The 19,756-nt window shown below is 38.7% G+C and overlaps 1 long non-coding RNA gene across 1 annotated transcript; it reads left to right on the plus strand.

Moving 5' to 3' along the window:
* The first annotated feature begins 6,317 nt into the window (after positions 1-6,317).
* On the plus strand, positions 6,318-13,996 carry LOC134299306 (uncharacterized). The gene is made up of 4 exons (XR_010006490.1): positions 6,318-6,735; positions 7,964-8,034; positions 12,562-12,638; positions 13,308-13,996. It is a non-coding gene; the product is annotated as an uncharacterized LOC134299306 (long non-coding RNA).
* Positions 13,997-19,756: the final 5,760 nt, after the last annotated feature.

Here is a 19,756-nt window from a genome sequence, read left to right on the forward strand (position 1 = left end):
ATCTGCTGGGACTTCTCCCGTTCTCCAAGAACTCTTGAAGATAATTGCCAGTTGTTCTGAAATAACTTCCGCTAGTTCCTTCAATACTCTTGGATGTAGCTGATCTGGCCCTGGGGACATGAATTCGTTTAGAGAGGCCAGGTGTTTCTGGACAACTTGTTTCCCTATTTGGGGTTGGATTTCCCCCAATCCTTCGTCCATTCCATGTTGCTGAGGTTGAAGATGGCTTTCTTTTTGTGAGAAGACCGAGGTAAAGAAGGCATTAAGTAGTTCTGCCTTTTCCTTGTCCCTTGTCACCATCACCCCATCTTCTCCTTGCAGTGGCCCTATTGCCTCCTTGTTCTTCCTTTTTCTACCAATGTAAGCAAAAAACTAGTTATTCAAGAGCCTTGTATAATGTGTAGCATTGCCTATTTGTTAATGGTGGTATTCAACTAGTTGTCATTGTATTGGTAGTGTGAGTATACTTGTAACTTTAGTATGGTGTGAATTTTAGCTGTATTTATTTGAACTTTTGACAGAATGGTTGGTGGTTCAAATCCGGGGAGCAGGGTGAGCTCCCACTGTTAGCCGAAACTTCTGCCAACCTAGCAGTTTGAAAAAATGCAAATGTGAGTACATCAATAGGTACTGTTCCAGTGGTAAGGTAATGGCACTCCATGCAGTCATGCCGGCCACATGACTTTGGAGGTGTCCATGGACAACGCCGGCTCTTCAGCTTAGAAATGAAGATGAGCACCAACCCCCAGAGTCGGACATGATTAGACTTAGTGTCAGGGGAAAACCTTTACCTTTACTATGAATGATCAGTCAATAAACAATCACTGTTATGTTGCATCGTGGTTACATCTGAGAGCACAAAAACACTCAATTTCAGAAAACCATACACCATGTTTAGAAAGATGTGGAAATACATTCAGAGAAGGCTGAGCCAGGATGTTATTTGGGCATTTATTCAACTCTCATCAATAATGCCTGGAAAGATATGGGTCTTATTAAATCTAGTTTCCTATCACAAGATTTTGGAAGCACAGGAGCTTCTTTTTCTCATTGCTTGTGGTGTTGGTGGTAGGTAGGGTAAATAAAAGCAGGCAATAAAAACATCAGGTTGGGGGAAAAAACATTAACAATAGGAGATGTTTGGTTCCAGATCTGCCTGGATGTTTATAAATGGTGATTCAAACACAGTGAATCTTGATTTAGAAGTGTCTCTAAGTGATTCTGCAAGAGAATTTCTCCTCTTAGATCATCTTGACAGATCTTCAGCAGTAATTTTCAGCAGCATCTAAACCTAATACATAAGCCTTGCAATTTAATGTCTAGATATGATTACTAGCAAACACCTGGCTTAAATGACTCCTTTAATAAATCTAGGTACTGTTAGTGACAAAGAAAATGTTCAGAGGTGAATCTGCCTAAAACTAAATATTGCTGTGCATAATACATAGCATGGCAATAAGGTTTTTTAAGAAGTATGTTTTATTACCATGGCTCTTGGAGGGGAAAAGTCTCTTCACAGATAAAATTCCAATTGCTCCTGCTTTCTTGGAGGTGATGTTGTTGTAAAGGAAGGAAGAAAAGAAACCACTGCAGTCTGTCTGTTTATACTGCTTTTGAGGAATACCAATAATTTTGGAAGGAATCTGTCACCATTCTGAAAATAAATCTGTTAGTATCCAAGAGTTGAGAAGGCACCATTGAAAGGGAAAGCTATTTTTTCTTAGACTTCTTTATTGGCTTTCCTTGCTTGTAATGCCCAAGGAACAGGTGATGAAGATGAAATCTTTATTATTATAAAACAATGGAGGCAACCATGAAAACTATTTGCTCAACTATCTAAGACAAACAATTGGCATAATAAAGCATACTGGGTACAAGTTAACTTGCAAAGAAAGTGGTATGATGGTCACACTGGGAGTCAAGGCTCTTCTGGACTCTTGGACCAGTTCTTAAACACGCTTCTGGAATGAGCTTTGTGTATTCCAGGTAGACTGGAACGTACTTAGTCCTAATCTTTTTTTATACTTGTTTTAAACCATTTCATTGGATGTGTTGCAATAGCAGATTCCCAGATTAGCTTAGTGTTTACACCTAATTTTTTTTTTGGTTATTTAATATTTAATGTTTATTTTACTTAAGTGATATTTGTCTTACTGTTCTAATGTAGCACAAATCCTATGTAAAATCATACTACATATTTTTGACATTAATATTGAAATCTGAAATAAATACAGAAATATATACATATACCCAAGTGCAGTACTCATCCAGTCTAATGTTTTTCAGGATCTGTATGTTTCCAGTATTTTTTTTTTCAATTCCTTAAGAGTCACTTTTGGTGACTTTCATGGCCGGAATCACTGGGTGACTGTGAGTTTTCCGGACTGTATGGACATGTTCCAGAAGCATTCTCTCCTGACATTTTGCCCACATCTATAGTAGACATCATCAGAGGTTGTGAAGTCTGTTGGAAACTAGGCAAGTGGGATTCATATATGTGTGTGGAATGTCCAGGGTGGGAGAAAGTACTCTTATCTGCTTGAGGCCAGTGTGAATGTTGCAATTGGCCACCTTGATTAGCATTGAAAAGCCTTGCAGCTTCAAAGCCTGGCTGCTTCTTACCTGGGAGAATCCTTTGTTGAGAGAGGTTAACTGGCCCTGATTGTTTCTTGTCTGGGATTCCCCTGTCTTCTGATTGTTGTTCTTTATTCACTGTCCTGATTTTAGAGTGTGTTTTAATACTGGAAGACAGATTTTGTTCATTTTCGTGGTTTCCTCCTTTCTGTTGAAATTGTTCACATCAGGGGTCCCCAAACTAAGGCCCGGGGGCCAGATGCGGCCCATTGACGCCATTTATCCGGCCCCCACGGCACAAGGGCAGGGTTAGGCTAAATAATCCAAGGGGTCTCTTCTTCTCTTACAACCATTATTATTATTATTATTATTATTATTATTATTATTATTATTATTATTATTAACATTGAGGCTGGGTGGCCATCTGTCAGGGATGCTTTGCTTGTGCTTTTGGTGCGCAGAGGCAGAAGGGGGTTGGACTAAGGGTCCTCTTTTTTATTATAAGTATGACACAGCAAACAAGATAGATAAGCTGGATTTCGTATCACAAATCACAAGTCGAACACTTCCCAAGTGTCTAGGACTATGTGATATATTTTCGGATGATGCATGCAGATCCCAGTCGGGTGGCCTTTTGCAGTTGGCAGATCGTAATTTTGTCAATGTCTATTGTTTCCAAATGCCGGCTGAGATCTTTTGGCACGGCACATTTATTATTATTATTATTATTATTATTATTATTATTATTATTATTATTAACATTGAGGCTGGGTGGCCATCTGTCAGGGATGCTTTGCTTGTGCTTTCAGTGCACAAAGGCAGAAGGGGATTGAACTCAATGGCCTAAAGGGTCTCTTCCAACCCTCTTTATTATTATTATTATTATTATTATTATTATTATTATTATTATTATTATTAATTATTATTATTGCTCAGTGGCCAACTATAGTCCGGCCCACCAACAGTCCGAAGGATCATGAACTGGCCCCCTGTTTAAAAAGTTTGGGGACCCCTGGTTCACATGCTTGTGGATTTCGGTGGCTTCTCTATGTAGGTACCGCTCTGGCGGGAAGGTAACGGCACTCCATGCAGTCATACCGGCCACATGGCCTTGGAGGGGTTTATGGACAATGGCTATTCAGCTTAGAAATGAAGATGAGCACCAATCCCCAGAGTTGGACACAGCTAGACTTATTGTCAAGGGAAAGCCTTTACCTTTTTACCTATAGGCAAATACAGATACAGTAGAGTCTCACTTATCCAACATAAACGGGTCGGCAGAACGTTGGATAAGCGAATTTGTTGGATAATAAGGAGGGATTAAGGAAAAGCCTATTAAACATCAAATTAGGTTATGATTTTACAAATTAAGCACCAAAACATCATGTTATACAACAAATTTAACAGAAAAGGTAGTTCAATATGCAGTAATGCTATGTAGTAATTACTGTATTTACGAATTTAGCACCAAAACATTGACTACAAAATGTGTTGGATAATCCAGAACATTGGATAAGTGAGTGTTGGATAAGTGAGACTCTACTGTATTACATCATTTTCCCAAAATTAATTAATCCAAAATGCTTCTGGTGTCTTGGGATGCCTTGGCACTGGAAAGCTCCATTTCCAAATGGGATATCTTGGAGATGGGATTCAAATTGTAATATGACTCCAGTCTCCTGCTCTGCCACTTCCCTTCTTTTATTTGTTTTCTTCTTGAGGAGAAGACAAAGTTGTTTTTTGCTACTCTGGAAACCAGGTCATTGATCCAAATTCCAGAAAAAAAGATTCCACCTAAATAATAGGAAGAACTTCCTGACAGTAAGAGCTGTTTGACAGTGGAATATGCTGCCTCACAGGGTGGTGGAGTTTCCTTCTCTGGGGCCTTTTAAGCAGAGGCTGGATGGCCATCTGTCGGGGGTGTTTATTGTGCTTTTCCTGCATGGTAGGTGGTTGGATCGGATGGCCCTTGTGGTATCTCCCAACTTTATTATGTTATTATTCTTTTTTATTTTTTAACAAAGAGAGGATGCTGCCACAAAAGCTCCTAATCTCATCATCTGAGATAAGTCCCAGGATTGTGGCATGATGAGGGGCCTTGCTTGTTATCACAAAGGAGAAGAGAGATCATGGACACGGACAACTATAATTAAGGCAGGGCAGACCTTTCCACACACCTAAAAGATCCCACCGCTGTGCCTACAATATGATAGCAGGATTATGATGGTAATGTGTTAGGGTAAAGTGAACCCTGCTTGTCTTTTAAACTTTGTTTTGAATTAAAGCTGCCACCAACATAATAGATTTTAGGAATTTTCCAACGTATTTGAGGTAAACTCCTCCCACTCCTGCCAACACTGCTTTCACCCCTGACTCCCCAAACAACTGATTATTAAGAGGTTTTTCTGTAGTAACTGGAAGTTACTAATGATGGAACTATCACAAAGGATTGACGATGGAATAATGCGCAATAGAGACCTTTTGACAGTTAAATAGAATAAGATGTATTTATTTTAAAACAGACAACTAACCACTCCTGAGAGGTACAAAAAAGCGTGATTTGTTACAAAAGCACTTCAGCTTGAATTGGCTGCTTGTTCAGTTCTCCTTACTTTGTTATAGACAGATCTAAACAAACCGATCTAACTGTTATTAACAAAACCTTTGCTCTATTTCAGAGAATAGTGACAAGTTTGACTAATCTATCTAGTTAGCCCCCTGGGTTCTTAACTAATACTACCTTAGAATTCTTCCTGTTAACTAACCCGGCCTGGAGTGTGACGGCGCGAGTGGCACCATCTATATGTAGATCTGTAAGTTGCAAGATTTGAATTGTTGTGTCATTCCTAATTTTGCCTTTACCCTGTAAATGTAGTTGGATTGGTTATTATAGCTGTCAATCAATGTTGTTTGCACCAGTTATTTGCTCCCTCAGCTCAATTGTTTGGCTCCACCTCTTCCTGGAGTAGGACAATGTTTCCTCATTCATTCCACCAGCAAGCTCTCTACCAGATGGACGTGAGAGAGAGACTTGGCTCTAAAAGCCCTTGATTAAGTTACGTCTCAGCACCAATTCTGAGGTTCTTACCCTTGAGACTTACGCTTCATGTTCAGGGCCAACCTGAACGACGTTGAGGAGTCTCAAGCGCCTTCAAATCAGTCCTTTGGCAACAGAGGAAGACTGTGTCTTCAAACATAGGCCATTTGGACTGAGGCTGAGTTTGCTCCGGCATTCACAGTCATTGAGAAAGAGGGACCTGGAAAAGCTTCTCAGCTACAGGGCTCCTTGGACTTAAAACAACCAAAGACTCTAAAATATATTTTCCCTTACCCCTTTGAAACTTCCAGCTTATTGAGATAACCTTTTGTGAACAATAAAACCAGTTTTGAGTTATCTACAGTGTTTTGGTCCTTGGGAGTTCCCGTTTCCCTAAAGGAGGGCAAGAAGCAATCCCCTGGGGAAAGATGTCACGTCCATGCCTCTTTCACTAAGAGTTATAGCCCCAGGCACGACGGCACATGGAGAGTCAATCTCTTGTGCTCTTACAAGAAATCAAACTGCTGTCTGACCTTTTCCTGTCAACTCACAGCACTCCCCTCTCTCCCTGTGAACCCAGTTTTTTAAACCCTACACCTTCACACACCAGCTCTCTCAGACCTCTCCACTTCCCACCTTCTCTTCTTTTCCTCTCGGCCCCTCCCCACTCCTCTGGCCAATCCTAGTAGTCTCCTAAATCCTCCACTTTTCCAACCTTCCTCTCTCAAGATGGCTGCCTCCTTGGCATTTTCTCCCAACATGGAGGCCTACCATACTGTTATCCAGGATCCCTTTCTGGCCTACCAGGTAAGATTCACTACACTTGTCAATAAGCCCTAACAGCTTCATGTGCCAGTTTCCATTTCTGTGCAATAAGTCCAAAGTCTTCACATAATCACCAAGATAATATGCAAATGTGGAATGCTGTCACAATGCACATCAGCCTGCTAGTAGCCTTTTACTTGCTGCAAGACTAGTATGAAGACTATTCGAAGTCACAGAGATAAAGGTCTTTTTATTGGTTCAGAATAGAATTTTACTGACCAGTCAGCTTCATACTGTGTTTAATGCCACGTCTTCTAATTTTTCCAACATGACCCACACTTTCCCAATATTCTTCTGAGGTCAGCATTTTAAATCTGGCTTTTTATAAATTGAGCATATTATATATTTGCTATTCGTTATCCCAGGCCCGCCTTGTGAGTACAAGGGAGAGGGCCTTTTCTGCTGTGGCCCCCCGACTATGGAACTCACTGCCTACTGAAATCAGGCAAGCTCCCACTTTGTTAGCTTTTAGGAAAGACCTGAAAACATGGCTCTTCCGCTGTGCTTTTGATGAATAACTTCTGTTATATATTTCTGTGTTACTCCCCCCAAACATCTATCCACTAAACTGCCCCACTCTCATATGTCCCTGTACACATTGGAGTTCCCCTCTGTCCTTCACACTCCGGGTTTTATCTTTGTGTTCATGCGGCCTGCTCTTGTTTGACTGTTTCTTGATTTCTTGATGTGATGTTTATTATTATGTATTGTATTATTTTTAATTATGTTATGATATGCTGTTTTATATTTTATTATATTGTATTGCTTTGGGCTGGGGAGATGGTGGCGGGGTATAAATAAAGTTTTATTATTATTATTATTATTATTATTATTATTATTATTATTATTATTATTATTATTTGCTGATATCTCTTTATGAGAAAAATAATTCTTTCCAAAGTATAAAGTGCAAGGGTGGAATTTGCCCCAAAATTGCTGACAGAATCAGAAAGATTGAGGATAAAAAGGTAAGTTAATAACAGGTTGATTATTTCAGCCTGTTATTCAGTGATACTATCAGAACTAAGATTTTAGAATCTGAGCTATTAATTGGACCATCCTTGCTCTCCGTACAAGGATTCATTGTAGTACAGTGTTCCCTCACTTATTGCGGGGGTTACGTTCCAGGATCACCCACAAAAAGTGAAAATCCACAAAGTAGAGACACTATTTGTGTTGTTTGCAAGTAGGGTCTCTGTCCCTTGCCTCTCAAGCATGCGCATGTGAGCTCCTGCCACCTTGTGAGGCGAAAACAAAGCTGCCTCGGCCTCTTTTTCTCTCTCTTCCTTAGGCTTCTCCTTAGGAAGGAAATAGTAAGAGGAATTTATAATATTATTTTATGATTTATACTATTATTTTAGTGTTTATTAAAAAAAACTGAGAAAAGCGAACCACAAAGTAGTAAGGGAACACTGTATATACTTTCCAATCTGTTCACCAGGGTGTATTGTTTCCTTTTCTTCCTCACTGTTCCCTTTTCCCCTTGAGGACCATCCACATATATATGCCAATTCCACTGGCATATAGCTAACTGTCTGAAGAGAGCAGCAGCATGCACCTTAATTCCAGTTTAAGGTGTACATCACACAGAAATCAAGGTAAGTTTTCATGTAAAATTTATTGCTAATCACAACAGAATCATATCAGAATCACATTAAGAGAGAGCTTTCATGCACACACACATATATCCATACTCACACACATACAGGCCCTGTTTGGAAGAGGCGATCAGGTTCCTCCAATAGACTTGGACACTCCGTGGCCATGTTTCCGGAAAAACGTGCTGGATCTTTTAGGCCCCCTGCATTTATAGCCTAACGTTTAATCCTTTTTTGGTGAACGTGCTGCTCCGTTCTTATGACACGGTTTTAAAACATTCTACATCTCAGGCTGTATGACTTATGGGGTGCCAACTGCACACTTTATTGTCCATTGTTATTTTGGATACACCTTATTGAACACTCGTTTGGTCATGCCAGGTTAGATACGCCTTATTTATTCCTCACTTCCCTGCCAAGTCTATCACATATCATGCTTTGCATGGACTTCATCTTTTGAGGCCTGTGTTTCTTTTCTTCACATGCACCCACACAAACACTCCACTCTGCCTAATAGTAGGGTTGGCCTTTCAGTTGCCAAATATCAGTGGCAATCCAATGCAGATATGGATAAAGTGTGGCCATGGAGTACATACAGTTCCTAAGGCCATATTTCCGGGCTTTGGCCCCTCCAAACCTCCTAGATATGCCTGCTGATGTTTAGAGAAGAAGTTATTTAAATCAAGTTTAGGATTCCCAATGTGCTAGTTTCAAACCAATCAATAAAATAACATCAAAAGTATGTTATTTAAGAAAGCCTTTAATGTCACTAGTGTTCTGTGATTTGTTCTGTGATTTGTGTAATCACCATCCAGGCTGCAAACTGGTTCCAGGACTTCCTATGTAATCATCTGCACAGTGAAACCTCTTTCTTCAATACAGTGTTCCCTCACTTATCGCAGGGGTTAGGTTACAGGACCACCTGCAATAAGTGAAAGGGACACTATATTTATTTTAATATTTATACATTATTTTAGTAGTTATACACTATTTTAAGTCTTTATCAACCAATCGTGTGTTGATAAATTGCCTCCTCCTCCCGTTGCCGCTTCGACTCCTTTTCTCTCCCTTTGGCTTCTCCTTCTTCCTTTCCTTAGGCTGTAAATTGTAATTTTTTATGATTTATAATAGTCTTTTAGAGTTTATTGAAAACCATGAAATAGCGAATCCGCAAAAAGTGAACTGCAAAGTAGTGAGGGAACATTGTACTGGTTGGAAATTGCATTAAATCTTCAGTGTAGATGGGGCCCAGAACAACTGGAACCCTTTGTTCCTTCCCTTTTCTTTTTGGTTAAGTCTACTAGGCCTATTTTACAAATAATAGAAAAAAAATAAGGAATTCCTTTCTGAAGTAGTTATATTTTGTCGGCCATAATGATGAGCCATATCACAAAGGAACAAGAGTATCATAGTATCGATCATCAGTCCACCATAGTGTGACCATTAGTTGTGTCTCACTGATTTTACACCATGCCATAATCACAAAAATTGCCCATGCAGGGAATTGTCTATGTAGGGAAGTGTCCAAAATATGCCCCCCTCTCTAACCTAGGAAGTCACATTTCATTTATCGCAAAATATTAGAATGATGCAGCTTCATTCTCCTGCAAATGTTGACAGTTATTTAATGGATAATTCCAGTATGAATAGGTTGCACATCTAGATGAGTTGCAATCTGTTATGCCACCTCCTCAAACAGCTCTGGAAATAGCCAGTTGCATTAGTATTAATTATGCTTACCTGGATACGTTTTTTTTAAAGGAAGCACATCACTTTCATTAAAATTGGAGCCAGTGTAGGACATAAGCAAAATTCACTTTCATCTACCTGTCTCCAATGCCTTTCCCTGCATAACTTTTTTTTCTGATCTGGCAGCTGTAGAAAGAGGAAGGGAGATCTTGTCATCCAGAACCATCTGTGATGCTTCACACAAGGCAACAGCACTGGGAAAGCAGGATTTCCCAGAGCCCCTTATGCCTGGCATGTTGCTATGACAGAGTGCCAGGTATCACAGATGGGTAGAAGAGAAGGGAGACTTCATTCCATTCCTCTACCACTCTTATAAGGAATGAAGACATAGGGATGCAAGCAGGATGTTGGGTTGAGAGCTTCTATAGCAGGGGTCCCCAAACTAAAGCCCGGGGGCCGGATGCGGCCCTCCAAGGTCATTTACCTGGCCCCCGCCCTCAGTTTTATAATATAATATTTTTATATCAGTTTTAATAATATACTATATTGTATACACAGTAGAGTCTCACTTATCCAAGCCTTGCTTATCCTCTGGATAATCCAAGCCATTTTTGTCAACAATGTTTTCAATATATCGTGATATTTTGGTGCTAAATTCGTAAATACAGTAATTACAACATAACATTACTGCGTATTGAACTACTTTTTCTGTCAAATTTGTTGTATAACATGAAGTTTTGGTGCTTAATTTGAAAAATCATAACCTAATTTGATGTTTAATAGGCTTTTCCTTAATCCCTCCTTATTATCCAAGATATTCACTTATCCAAGCTTCTGCCGGCCCGTTTTGCTTGGATAAGTGAGACTCTACTGTACATATAATATTGATAATAATATTATGTTATACAATATAATACTAATAGTAATACCATATAATAATATTAATTATATGTTATATTTTACATATTATATAATAGTATAGTGGTATAGTTCAATATAGTAATATGTAATGCTAATATTGTGTTATGCTAATAATATAATATATTCTATGTACATACAGCTGCTCTGAGTCCCCTTCGGGGTGAGAAGGGTGGGATATAAATGTAGTAAATAAATGCAGTAAATAATTAATTAATTTTAGACTTAGGCTCGGCCAAAGTCTGAAATGACTTGAAGGCACACAACAACAACAACAACAACAACAACAACAACAACAACAATCCTAATTAACTTGACTATCTCATTGGCCAGTAGCAGGCCCACACTTTCCATTGAAATCCTGATAAGTTTATGTTGATTAAAATTGTTTTCATTTTTAAATATTGTAATTTTTGTTGCTGTTGTTGTTGTGGCACTACAAATAAGACATGTGCAGTATGCATAGGAATTTGTTTTTTGGGTTTTTTTCAAATGATAATTCGGCCCCTCAACAGTCTGAAGGATTGTGGACCGGCCCTCTGCTTCAAAGGTTTGGGGACCCCTATTCTATAGAGACCACTGGGGGATAGGTAGACCATTTTATGCTCCAAATAATACCGAATTGAAACATTTTAAGAACATCCAAACTCGAATGCATTTGAAGCCTTTGGATTTTCGAACAACAGCACCCTTCTAAATTTCCAGCACCTAAGAACTTTAAAGATTCACCTTTTAAATGTAACGGGACTCTTAAACTCACATCTTGGTCAAACAGAATATACTCCTAAGAACTAATAACATACTATATTTTCTCAAGGATGAAGAATTAGCAGTTTTCCCACCTTTGGGATAAAATATATTAGAAATTTTAAAAAAATCAAGAAAGGAAGAAATGTGGGAACAAATTATATCAAGAACACACAGCCACCAGGTGGCAAAATTGGTATTCAATTTTTGAACAGCCTTTCAGGGAGGGAAAAGTTTAATTTTCATACATTCTCCTAAAGAGTATGCTTAGTTTTATGGTCATTTATCCATCTGGGTCTCATCCCCCACATGAAAAATACAATTGAAGGAGTATTCCAATTAATGGAAAAGAATAATGACAAATTTTCATTTTTACTGAAGTCTTTTTTCATGGCATGCTTTTGGATTATATGCTTCCATCATGAGCAATCATGAAGATTCACACTTTTGAGCAACAATGAAACAATTGCTGAAATGAGTCATGAAACATATGCTACTTTTACTGGGTACAGCAATTCAATTTTAAGTGGAAAAAGAGAAAGATATCTCCACAATTGCTACATAGAGCTAGCATTCAGAACATTAAAAATGTGTTGTAGTATATAAAAAAAATTGATTGCTTCTTTTAGAAAATAATATTTATCAGTGTATACCTTTATAGCTGGAGTGGATACACATTTTAAATGTTTTATGAATCTCATTTCTTGATGGCAAGTATATAGGAACTGACTAGGAAAAGAGACATCAGACACAGTCCTTTGTAGTCTCTTGGCCTGGCATTATATGCTAAAGACACTTTATTTTTTTAATATGTTTAACTTTTGTAAAATAAGATTTTAACTGGTTTACATCATTGTAACCTCTCCTGTGTTCCAGCCTAGGAGAAAAACAGGGTATAAACTGAATGAATACATCCAGATGGTAAGAGGTGCCTCTAAGTGTGGTGGAATCTCCTCTGGAAGTTTTTAACAGAGGCTGAATGGCTACCTGTTGGGACTGCTTTATTGTGTATTACTGCCTGGCAGGGGGTTGGACAGGATGACCTCTGTGCTCTCTTCCAACTTTATGATTCTACAAAGAAATGCATAAATAAAATCCATTAAAACTTGGTTTCATTCTTAGATCTAATTGCAGCATACAAATGTGATTAAAATAAAACTCTATCCTATACAGACACTAAACCCACATCTTTGTGAAAACAGACAAGGCAAGAAACCCCAAGGAAAGAACAAAGGTCAGAATTCTCTCAGGTGAGCTGCACCAGCATTCACACCTTTTCCAGGCAAAACAAACTAAATCTGCAAGCTGTAAATAGTTTACTTTTCCAATAGCCTCCTTCCTCGTAGAAATAGGCTATTCAGAACTAGCAGATGGTGTATACATTTTTTGTCGTGACTTCATAATACAAGTAGACTATTCCTTACTAAAAAAAATTGAGTTTTGAATCTTGGATTCAAATCCTGTATTTTTGAATAGCTTCATTCCTATTTACAGACATAATCTTGGGAATGAGAAACAAGCCTAAACATGAAACTCATTTATGCTTTATGTTCACCTTATACACATAGTCTAATAATTTCATATACATTATTTTAATGATTTTGTGCATGAAACAAAGTATGCATGCATCAAACCATCAGAAAGCAATAGTGTCATCACATATGTGAGTTACCTTGGGTGAGAAGGGCGGGGTACAAATGTTGTAAATAAATAAATAAATAAATAAAAATATTCACGTTTCTATTTAAGGCTGTGAGATTTACTTGGTTACTAAATGGTGGTCCTTTTATGTTGTCATTTTATGTTGTAAATGTTTCTTACTGCTGTTATATTGTATTACTTTGGTTTTAATGTGTGTTTACCTGGTTCTATATGCTGTTTTTATATGTACTTTATTTTGCTCATTATTTGTTTTTTAGGCTTGGCCCCATGTTAGCCAACCTGAGTCCCTGCAGGGAGATGGAGGCGGGATAGAAAAATAAAGTTGTTGTTATTATTATTATTATTATTATTATTATTATTATTATTTAAAAAAGTTTCAAAACTCATTACAAAATTGGGGGCACCAGCGTTTCATTTCTAAAGTGTTTCTAAAGTACACAACTTATGGAGACTAACAAAAAATTGCACATCCCTAATCTCTATATGAGTAATAATAACCATTTCCAAATCATAAATGTATCAAAATATTGTGATAAAAGAAACAATTTACATTTGGAACAACAGCTATATTTTCACTAGAGAATTCACCTGAATTTCAATGATTAGAACAGGATTGTGGGTATCAGCACACATTTTGGGAACCATATTATACCTATCAGACAATATTGAGCACGTTTCCTGTACTCGACCTCAAAATTAGATATGTGCTTCTTTCTCTCTTCCTTTGTAATGATTTCGGATTTGCACACATCAATGCTAACTGGATAATGTTCAAAATAATTAATGGAAGAGACTTGAGTGAAGAAACTGTGACAACAAAATAAAACCAAAGCACAGTGCTGAATTGATAAATAGAAAAACTGATTCATTCTAACCTTGAATAAAACCTGTACCCAGGCCTAACTAAATTTGAAATTTAACCACATATACTTTCAAATAACCTAAACTAATAGCTTGATGATTCTACAGACTAATGGATTTAGTATTCAGTTCTATAATTCCAGTTCCTCTGTGCAGATTTACTTTCTTATTGTTATTCAAAACAGCTTCTGTGTAAGGATTAAATCAAGTTGCCATTCTTGTCACTGAGATAAGTGCACTGCTTGATATTCTAATAAAATCCTACATTTCATATGCTGTACCGTTTTGATTCAAGATGACATTTTTAATGGACTGAAAGACTGTGCTTGACCAAGCAGATGTTTTATTTTTGGTGTCATAAAACCTTTGGTGTGTGGGCAGTCAAAGAGAAAAGAAGCAGAGCTTGGCATAAAATTCTACACACACTCCCACAAGAATCAAAGTGAAGCATTCAGTACAAAAGCAGCCCTGCTAAGAAGTCTAGGGACAGCATTAGCATTGGGCAGATTAGGGCAGCTAGTTGTTTATTACCATTTCTCTCAGTTCAGGACACAATGGCATAAATCCTGCTTGTTACTATCCTGACTGGAACAGAGCCATTCATTTAGTTGACTTTAGCTGTATGCTGACACCATTCAGTAACTGTCTGCTTTTGATTCAATGGAGACACATGACACATAAGACCTTGAAGGAGCTGGGGGAGGTCACGGCCGACAGGGAGCTCTGGCGTGGGCTGGTCCATGAGATCACAAAGAGTCGGAAGCAACTGAACAAATAAACAACAATAAGATAGGTCTAGAAATTTTGGTCAAAATAGTGACCAAAAAAAAAAACCCTGGGTCGACTTCTTCATAGATGAATTTAAATCTGTACCTAAACCCTTATTGAAAAAGGAAAAATCTCCTTCTCCTTCTCTATGAACCGGCAAGATCCCTGAGATCATCTGGAGAGGCCCTGCTCTCGGTCCCACCTGCCTCGGAGGCGCGGCTGATGGGAACGAGGGACAGGGCCTTCTCGGTGGTGGCTCCCCGGTTGTGGAACACCCTTCCAAGAGAGATGCGTCAAATTCCAACCCTGTTGGGCTTCAGAAAAGCCTTAAAAACATGGCTGTGTGCCCAGGCTTTTAATCAATAAATGGTGAAAACGACACGGACTGAACTATAGGCAAAGCATGAGGAAGAACGGATCTGATTTTATGTTTGAAATGTATATTTTTAATTCATAATGTATTTTAATAGTTTTAACTGTTTTATGTGCTGTTTTATATTGGTTTGTATGGGCATCTAATTGTTGCCACTGTTGTAGGCCGCCCTGAGTCCCTTTGGGTGAGAAGGGCAGGATCTAAATGTAAGAAATAATAATAATAATAATAATAATAATAATAATAATAATAATAATAATAATAATAGTACCTAACTTTAAGAGCTTAATTTGTTGCATAGCCACCATTTCCCATAGTTTCCTTCTTCTCTCCCCCACTTTTCAGCCTTTAGAGTGAGCAGAAAAGGGACTTTAGAATTGTGTGAGTTCTTCGACCTCATTTACCTTTCATTTTTATTCTACATCTTTTGTTACATGCCCCTAAGTTTTATACTTGACTTTTCAATGAGTGATATCAAAATACAGTAGAGTCTCACTTATCCAACATAAACGGGCCGACAGAACGTTGGATAAGCGAATATGTTGGATAATAAGGAGAGATTAAGGAGAAGCATATTAAACATCAAATTAGATTATGATTTTACAAATTAAGCACCAAAATATCATGTTATACAACAAATTTGACAGAAAAAGTAGTTCAATACGCAATAATGTTATGTTGTAATTACTGTATTTACGAATTTAGCACCAAAATATCACGATGTATTGAAAACATTGACTACAAAAATGCGTTGGATAATCCAGAACTTTGGATAAGTGAGTGTTGGATAAGTGAGACTCTACTGTACATCTTTCTGGTCCCCAAATCTGCCCTCGACTTATACATGAGGTCAATCAGTATCATCAATTATTAGGTTACTAGATCCAATACCACATTTTTGCTTGTTATATTATTCCCTTCCTATTTGTGTGTGTAGCTTAGTAAGTGTATTTTTGTAACCTTTGCTCCCATACATTATGTTCCCTGGAGATATAATGTTCTAAAAAGAGAAAAGAACAAAACATAAAAAAACCCTCTAAACATTCCATTAGAAATGCTGTTTCAGATAAAGGAACATCTGGCGAGTCTTATATAAACTAAGCATGAATAGATATAATTTTGGAAATTGGGTGGAAGTTTCCGAACATCACAGAATTTAAAGTATGGGACAATTCTTTTGAGGTCAAGACTGTTACTAATTTTAAATTGAGTCTTATTCAATTTGTTATTTTGATGTGCCTTAAAGATCTCCTTCTTAGATATTTTTAAATACAGCTGGCACAGGAATTCACTTAAAGCAAACATTTCAGGCAAACTTGAAGTTTCAAACTCAGTAAATATATTGAAGAAATAGAAATAAAGAGTTAGCATAAGTTTAACGATATTTCTCAGGGGTATACATTCACTTCATGGGACCTACAGGCCTTTTCTTAGTCAAACTGTGTTTTATTCTATTTGCTTTCATCAATATTGTATATTCTTTTTAAAGCATTTTCTTTGCATTATTCATAAACGATTAAACCCTAGGACTAGAGTTTCTCCTAAATTACGGTTAAAACAGTAGTCAGCATATTTGGCAGATCAACAAATAATGTTCTTTCCTTCTCAGACAGTGTATTAAATGGGGTTTATAAATTGTTGATAAACACTTACACTACAGAATCATAGCACTCTGATTCCATTTTAACTGCCATGGCTGCATTCTAGGCTTGCTCAAATAATTCGATTTCCCCGTTACCCGTTATTAATTCGTTACTTTCGTTAGTTTTGAAGCAATATACGGCCTTGATTGTCCACACGTCTAGATATCGCGGTTTCGAACCGCGAGAGGCCGTTTTTTGTTATGTCGTCGTTTTTTTGTTAGGAAAAAAAGCTTTTGCAAATCACCCAAACTCCCACCATTCAGGCCCTTTCCTTTTGCCCCTCAGCAAAAGGGGCGTCACGGGCTCAGCCAATGGGAGGGGGCGAGGGGGAAGGAGGCCGAGGAGGAGGAGGAAGACGGAGGGGGGAAATGGCCGCCGCCGCCGCCTCGCCTCAGCTCAGGCCTGGTGTCTCTCTGTGAGGCGGGAAGGTGGCGGATGGAGCCGGGAATGGAGAGACCGAGAGAGACAGAGACACACAGAGATGGAGGCTGGCGCGGGGCCCGGCGATGAGGAGGAAGAGGCCCGGGATGTGAGGGGGTGTGGGCCAGGCCCGTCCTCGGCTGCTCCCGGGGAGGGAAGGAGGGAGGACTACGACTCCCAGGGGCCCAGATTCGCACCCTCCCTCCCCCCAATACAGGTCTCCATACGACGCTACATGAACTTGAATGGATACTGTGGTTGTGTTGTCAAAAGCTTTCATGGCCGGGATCACACTGTTGTGGTATGTATTCTGGGCTCTATGGCCATGTGCCAGAAGCATTCTCTCCTGACGTTTCACCCACATCTGTGGCAGACATACTCAGAGGTTTTGACGTCTGTGCGAAGCTAGGCAAGTGGGGTTTATATATCAGTGGAAGGTCCAGGGTGGGAGAAAGAACTCTTGTCTGTGGGAGGCAAGTGTGAATGTTGCAATTGGTCACCTTGATTAGCATTGAATAGCCTTGCAGCTTCAAAGCCTGGCTGCTTCCTACCTGGGGGAATCCTTTGTTGGGAGGTATTAGCTGGCCCTGATTGTTTCCTGTCTGGAATTCCCATTTTCTGGGTGTTGTTCTTTTACTGTCCTGATTTTAGCTTTTCTGTAGCTAAAAATGCATATAAAATTGATTCTATAGGGAGGATAAATGATTGGATTTCAACTCCTACAGCTTGGCTTTCTCTGCCAATAATGGTACCATACCAAACTAAACCTCCCAAGATTCTGTAGCAGTGAGCCATCTTGGATATTGTAAGGGATTTATTATTATTATTATTATTATTATTATTATTATTATTATTATTATTAGACCTTGCTCCCAGGAAGGTGCCTTCGCTGTGGCTCCCAACTTATCTATCTACCTTTCCACATATTCTCCACATTGTGTGTATGTGTATGTATATTATATATACATGAGCCCCGATGGCGAAGTGTGTTAAAGCACTGAGCTGCTGAACTTGCAGACCGAAAGGTCCCAGGTTCAAATCCCGGGAGCAGAGTGAGTGCCCGCTGTTAGCTCCAGCTTCTGCCAACCTAGCAGCTTGAAAACATGCCAATGTGAGTAGATCAATAGGTACCGCTCTGGCGGGAAGGTAATGGCACTCCATGTAGTCATGCCGGCCACATGACCTTGGAGGTGTCTATGGACAACACTGGCTCTTGGGCTTAGAAATGGAGATGAGCACCAACCCCCAGAGTCAGACATGACTGAACTTAACGTCAAGGGATACCTTTACCTTTACCTATACACACACACACACACACACACACACACACATATGCAGGGACTATATATATATATATATATATATATATATATATATACACACACACACACATATACACACACACACACACACACACACAGAGTATATATCACACACACACCAATTTAACAATGTTTCAGCCACAAAAACAAGGTTTCTGAAGTAGAACAATGACTTTCACAGTAAAGACAACCCAATTCAACAGGAAATAAGACTTTCAAACCAGGAACAGATTTCTGCAATTATTAAAAAATTGTTTATTATAAAAGCTATGAAAATTCGCCAAAAAATCAGAGGATAAGGGAAACGTTCCAAATTTTGGTGAGCTATCAGTGTTAAATGTGTTCTACCACTGTACCAAGTTTGAAGAAGATCACTCAAAAAATGAGGGCGGGAGAGTCCTGTAAAATCTCCCCTCGTGCTGTTTTTTTTTGGCCACTGCGCATGCGCGTCCGCCATTAACGAATTAATTTAGAAAATAACGAATTTTCGTTAATTTCGAATTTTTGGGGGGGCAAAATTCGGAAATGACATCAGAAACGAAACGCTGGCGCCCCCTGCTTTTGAAACGAGTTTAGAATCAATTTTTTCATGGATCGCTCAAGCCTACTGCATTCTATAGAACCCTGGGGTTCGCAGTTTGGTGAAACTGCAGAATTTTCTGGCTGAAAATTTTGAAGGCCAGTACACAAAGTGTTATTCCCAGGATTTCATATACTGTTGCCACAGTAATTAAAGTGGAAAGTTAGCACTATGGTTGTTTTAAAAGAAACAATCATATAGACACGTTTCTAGAAAATGGAAATGATTGAACCATTTTTGTAATACCAAATGCGAGATAACTAATATATTTGAACTTTTGTGTGGTATATCTGCTAATTCTTACTGCTGATTTCATACTCACAAGTCTGTAAGGTATGTTACTAGAGCTTGGAAAAGGTTACTTTTTTGTAGAGTATCTCCGAGAATCCTCTAGGCCAGGGGTCCGCAAACTAAGGCTCCTGGCTTGCATGTGGCCCTCCAAGGTCATTTATTTATTTACAGTAATTATATTCTGCCCTTCTCACCCTGAAGGGGACTCAAGGTGGATCACATTACACATATAAGGCAAACATTCAATGCCTTAACATAGAACAAAGACAGAGACAAACGCAGGCTCCGAGCTGGCCTCGAACTCATGACCTCTTTGTTGCAGCTGGCTGCATTTACCTGACCCTCACTCTCAGTTTTATACTTAGGCTCACTCAAAGTCTGAAATGACTTGAAGGCACACAACAATAACAACATCCTCATTAACTTGACTATTTCATTGGCCAGAAGC

The sequence above is a fragment of the Anolis carolinensis genome, chromosome 5 (assembly GCF_035594765.1).
Source record: "Anolis carolinensis isolate JA03-04 chromosome 5, rAnoCar3.1.pri, whole genome shotgun sequence".
NCBI lineage: Eukaryota > Metazoa > Chordata > Lepidosauria > Squamata > Dactyloidae > Anolis > Anolis carolinensis.